The sequence below is a fragment of the Corapipo altera genome, unplaced genomic scaffold (genome assembly GCF_003945725.1).
Source record: "Corapipo altera isolate COAL_440 unplaced genomic scaffold, ASM394572v1 88697, whole genome shotgun sequence".
Classification (NCBI taxonomy): domain Eukaryota; kingdom Metazoa; phylum Chordata; class Aves; order Passeriformes; family Pipridae; genus Corapipo; species Corapipo altera.
The window spans coordinates 1-5,607 of record NW_020886463.1 but is presented as its reverse complement, the minus strand read 5'-3'; the positions used below and the strand labels follow the sequence as shown (position 1 = coordinate 5,607).

At 50.5% G+C, this 5,607-nt stretch overlaps 1 long non-coding RNA gene across 2 annotated transcripts; it reads right to left on the bottom strand.

Moving 5' to 3' along the window:
* Positions 1-703: 703 nt before the first annotated feature.
* Positions 704-5,155, bottom strand: LOC113941208. Of its 2 annotated transcripts, none has more exons than XR_003525623.1 (3): positions 5,042-5,155; positions 3,009-3,097; positions 704-912 (listed from the first exon to the last, which is right to left on the bottom strand). It is a non-coding gene; the product is annotated as an uncharacterized LOC113941208 (long non-coding RNA). The 2 variants fall into 2 exon arrangements; XR_003525622.1 differs by lacking the exon at positions 704-912 and adding an exon at positions 1,212-1,300.
* Positions 5,156-5,607: the final 452 nt, after the last annotated feature.

Below are 5,607 nucleotides of genomic sequence, written 5' to 3'. Positions count from 1 at the left end.
GCTCTGCTTCAACCCTCAGCCCCCAGAATATCCCCAGCCTGTCGTAATTTGTCCTTTGGTGATGCTCAAAACATCTCCCAAGTACTTGCTCAGCCGGCTTTTATCTCCCCTTTAGCTTTCTGTAGCCATAACATCCTCGAGCACGACTCCCTTGGGTGCAGTGCCCATTCCCAGGATCCTCCTCTGTGTGCCCACAGCTCCTCACGGCCTCACTGCCAACCCCAGCCCGAGCAGTGCTGGAAGAGACAGGGAACAGTCAGTTCCTCTCCAGCGGCTTTGTGCCACTTCAGATCCTGTAAACATCCAGGATCTGCTTTACATCATCTGTCCAGGCTGGAGAATCCCAGCCTGCTCAGCAGTTCTGGCCATGGGAGCTCTGCTCTGCTCTCAATCATCTGTCACCAGCCTCAGGCCCTCCCCAAGCCCTGTGTACCCTCTCCAAGAACCACAGAATTGCTGAGGTTGGAAAAGACCTTTAAGATCACCGAGTCCAGCATCACCACCATGTTCCCCACTTATCCATGTCCCCAAGTGCCACATCCACACGCTGTTTGAACACTTCCAGGGACAGTGACTCCCCCACCATCCTGGGCAGCTTTTATATCCCTTTCTGTGAAATGTCTCAAAGACAAGAGCAACAGATCTGCATGGCACCCGTATCCTGAGCACAGGCAAATCACCATCGTTACACAAAAGAGCAGCATAATGTTCTCTGTCCTCTATATTTGTTCTTAATGTCTAAGATTTTATAAGCTACTGCTCTGCAACATCACAAACTCCAATATTTTGCTCCTGCATGGTGATGGCCAGCACAGCTGCTTATCTTCATAGTGCCATTTGTTTCCATGGTTGGTTATTTGACTGTAGAGGTGAAGTTAATGGCAACAAAGCTACTTTTTCCAGCTTCAGCATCTGTAAAATGGAAAGTCACTGGCAAAAGGTTACATTTAACCCAAAAAGTTTTAAAATTAGAAGCTATTATGACTTGAATAATTCCAAGCATTAGTTTCTAGTCAGTGAGAGGAGCCTTGAAGACAGAAACGAGAATCATCATGCCTTGTAAAGAGACTTCAAAAGGTAACAAAGTATTTGCACATTCAAAAATCCATAATCTCAAAAGTAACGTGCCATAAGTGTTTAAACCCTGACAGCTTGACATCCTCCCCAGAAACAGGATTCTGTCATTCGAAAAAAAAGCTAGATCTACATTGTGGGTTTGACTTCAGTTTATTATCAGACTTAGTTCTTCAAATAAACCAAACCTTGAAGTGCAGGCATCCTCTAGAGAGCAAGGGAACACCTTCAAAAATAAAGTAATGCAGAGGTGAAGCTCCTGTCACTTTGATGAAACAGAAACTATTTAATCCCATTGGTTTTTACACAGCACTGGTTTTAAAAGCTGTTTTAGAGCTTTTTCTTAGAGGCAGGGAAGCAGCAAACATAAAAACATCGAGTGCATGAGCTCAACCCATAAAGTAGGGAGAAATTTTTCTTGGTTGCTGTCAGGTAGATCCTGAAGCATTGTGATTTCACAGGATACTGACTTTCTTCAGGAGCTCACTGCTCACCTGGTTCAAAGTGCATTGAACCTTTTCCCACACCACATTGTAGGGGCAGTAACAGCCACTGCACTGATGGGGCAAATCAAACATTTTTAGGTATGGTCAGTCATGCCCTTCTCCACAGGTTGTGGGTAACTTTTTGTTGATGTAAGTGAAGTTTGTGAAGATCGGGCCATGAATGTATATTTTAGTGATGGGATTTAACAAAGACTCTCTTAGAATTTTGAAATACATCCTCGAAGTATGAAGACACCCAAAGTCTGAGAACACAGTGATTCCGTGGTGCTTTATGGTTCCACAGTGGTGATAAGAGACACTTCAGGCTTGTTCAAGTGTCATAAATGTTCAACTCAACTAATTGCACCACAAACCACAGGGGATTCCATAGGCATCATGGTGCTCCTATTGCCACATTTTCTGTGTTTCAGACCATGAAGAATACACAAACCTCTGGCAGTGAAAGGGAACCATTCATGTCACATGTATTAAAACCACAGAGCACTGTAATTGTTGTCCATCCCCACCGTCTCAGAGCCAAGGCTGGCAGCAGTATTGATGGACTGCCCTTGTTCCTGTGTGGAAACTCAATTTGTGGCTTCACAAGGCAGTTACATCACTGTGAGTGTTTAATCCATATATGAACAAGTCAGAAAGTCTATTTTCATGTGTTTGGTTTTGTGTCAATAAACCACAGACTGGTTTGGGTTGGAAGGGACATTAAAACCCATCCAGTGCCACCCCCTGCCATGGGCAGGGACACCTTCCACCAGCCCAGGTTGCTCCAAGCCCTGTCCAACCTGGCCTTGGACACTTCCAGGGATGGGGCAGCCACAGCTGCTCTGGGAAACCTGGAACAGGGCCTCACCACTCTCACAGCCAACAATCCCTTCCCAATATCCCATCTATCCCTGCCCTCTGGCACTGGGAAGCCATTCCCCCTGTCCTGTCCTTCCATCCCTTGTTCCCAGTCCCTCTCCAGCTCTCCTGGAGCCCCTTCAGGCCCTGCAAGGGGCTCTCAGCTCTCCTAGGAGCCTTCTCTTCTCCAGGTGAACCCCCCCAGCTCTCCCAGCCTGGCTCCAGAGCAGAGGGGTTCCAGCCTTTGGAGCATCCCTGTGGCCTCCTCTGGACTCTCTCCAGCAGCTCCACGTCCTTGTGCTGTTGTTCCCAGGGCTGGAGGCAGCTCTGCAGGGGGGTCTCACCTGAGGGGGCAGAGGGTCAGAATCCCCCCCTCCCCTGCTGCCCAGGGCACGGGGGGTTTCTGGGTGCCAGCACACGTGGCCAGGCAGGTCAAGCCTCTCATCCTCCGACATCCCCAAGTCCTTCTCCCCAGGGCTGCTCTCAACCCATTCTCTGCCCAGGCTGTGTTTGTGCTTGGAATATTTGATCTCAAGGCTAACAGGTCGTTTTCAGACAACATTCTTAAAGCACACATCAGGCTTTTCATACCTCACTCTACTAGTTCATACGTGGACATTTGAGTGGTAGGTTCTGCCAAACATTCCAAAATTCAGAAAAAATAGGTGCTTTCCCAAAGCCTTTAGGGACACAAAAAAAGTAAGTCGATCAATGTGTTTACCATGCATTTTACTACTGCTTAACAACGTCCTGGAACTTCAAGGCCTGGAAGAGGATGAGAGTGTTAAAGGAACCAGAGGTCTGGGACTGCGTCACAGGAAACCTGGGGCTGAGCCAGTGAGATGTGCATCAGGATTGGAGATTATAGAAATCATTATCAAAAATTCTACAATTTAATTGCAATAAAAAAATTAACAGCTCACTGGACAGATAGAACTACTCTACAAATTCATTCACATCCAGAATAAAACCACACACAGCCACAAGCTTCATAAATTATGAGCTTGGAATAACGATGACTCCTGGCAACCAGGAAAGCTTCTGGCTTGCTTTCCTTACATTTTGTTGTTTGTCTGTTGAAATCTTTTACCCACTGCTAAATTTTAAAGGAGATGATTTTAGAAAATAGGCTAATAGATAGTGACTGCTGCACAACAAACAATGTGGGGGAACACATACAGAGGCCATTAATACATAAAGGAAAAGGGAAGTCAAAGAAAGAGTAAGGGAAAAATCAGCTTCAATAACAGGTTATAATAACTGCACATTTAAATTGAGCTAAAACATTTCCACATCCGTCCGCAAATGATTAAGTGTGGCTGGTTTAATTAGAGCAGCTCAGTGCAGAGAAACCTGAACCAACATGTTCCACAGCCAACATGCTGCTGGCAGCAGCGACCTGTGCTGCCTCAGAGCTCAGCACGGTGTGTTCTGCATCAGCCTGAGAAAATCCATAGAAGTTCTCTTACAGATCACTGGAAATATAAATAGGGGTGATCTTTCTGCAGTGCAAGGAGAGATAGACATGCCCTAGGTGATAGAATTCACCTCACAAGTGAAATGACAGCACAGACAGAGTGAAAACAGCAGCTACAGGTAACCACAGGTAAGGTGACTCCTGTGGGAGTGAAGTGGGAAGGGTGAGTCTATCCTTCTGCAAACAGCCAGGAGAAGGGGATACCAAAGAAGACTAATTGCTCCAGACAGGTGGACATTACTCCTCCTCTGGGGAGAAAATGACCCTTGGAACAAAGACAAAAGCACCAAGGATGGGGTAAAAGGAAGAGTAAGGAGAGCAAGCACAAGGGAACACCAAGGAAAGGAAAACCAGACTTACCCAGAAGGATGCTGACAGTGGAGAAATACGGGGAGCCCTACAGTCTGGGTGATGAGGACACAAACCCAAAGATGAGGGACTGAGGAGTGTCTGTAAGCAAAGCCTTGGGACAGCGCTGGGGCATGTGTGGAGAGAGGTGGGGACAAGCCAGAGGATAACGGAGTCCAGGGGCTGAGAGCCTGAAGAGAACAAGTCACAGGAGGGCAAAGGTGGTCTCTTAATGGTGAGGAGAAATCTGAGAGCAACATGAGACCCTGAAGGAGGGAAAGACATTCAACACGGATGGGGCAGGAAGGGATGGCTGTAGGGGCCAGGGAACATTTCCACAGGGAGATCATAGACCCATGGAATGGTTTGGGTTGAAAGGGACCTTAAAGATCATCCAGTGCCACCCCCTGCCATGGGCAGGGACACCTTCCACCAGCCCAGGTTGCTCCAAGTCCCGTCCAACCTGGCCTTGCACACTTCCAGGGATGGGGCAGCCACAGCTGCTCTGGGCAACCTGTGCCAGGGCCTCCCCACCCTCACAGGGAAGAATTCCTTCCCAATATCCCATCTCACCCTGCCCTCTGTCAATGGGAAGCCATTCCCCCTTGTCCTGTCCCTCCATCCCTTGTCCCAAGTCCCTCTGCAGCTCCCCTGGAAGTGCTTTAGGCACTGAAAGGGGCTCTCAGGTCTCCCTGGAGCCTTCTCTTCTCCAGGTGAACACCCCCGGCTCTCTCATACTCAACAAGGACGGGAAACCAGGTCAGTGGCAGCTGCCTAGGACGGTCCAGCACCGCAGTACCTCCGTGCCCGGGGTCAGAGGCGCGGGGGGGGCGGCGAGACCGAGCGGGCAATGCCCAGAATGTCCCATGAAAACCCCGCTAAGCGCTGGCGGTGCCGCCATTTCACCCTGAGGGCGCGGGGGGGGGGCGGGCAGGGGCGGGGCCCATAATGGGCCCGCCCCCCCGCGGCTCCGCCGCTCGCGGCCGCCATTTCACACCCGCCCGGGGGCAGCGGGCGCGGCGCGGGTCGGACTGCCCGGCGTGAGGGGACAGCGGGAGCGGCGTCACCGGGAATGAGCGGGGCTGCTCGCCGGGGCCTCGCAGAGCCGGCCGGGGCTGCGGAGCCGGCACTGCCCTGTGCGAGTGTGCCCAGGGGCGACCGCTCACGGCTGTGGACCGGGAGAGCGCTGAGGCGGCTCCTGGAGCCTCCCTGGAGCCTCCTGTTCTCTGTTCGGGGTCTGCGCTGTTCGGAAGCTCAGCATCCATCCATCCATCCATCCCTTCCCATCTCATCTCTCCTGTAACCTGGAGTTCCTAACAGGGCACTCGGCTGGTTCAGCTGGAGCAGAGGAGACTGAGGGGAGAC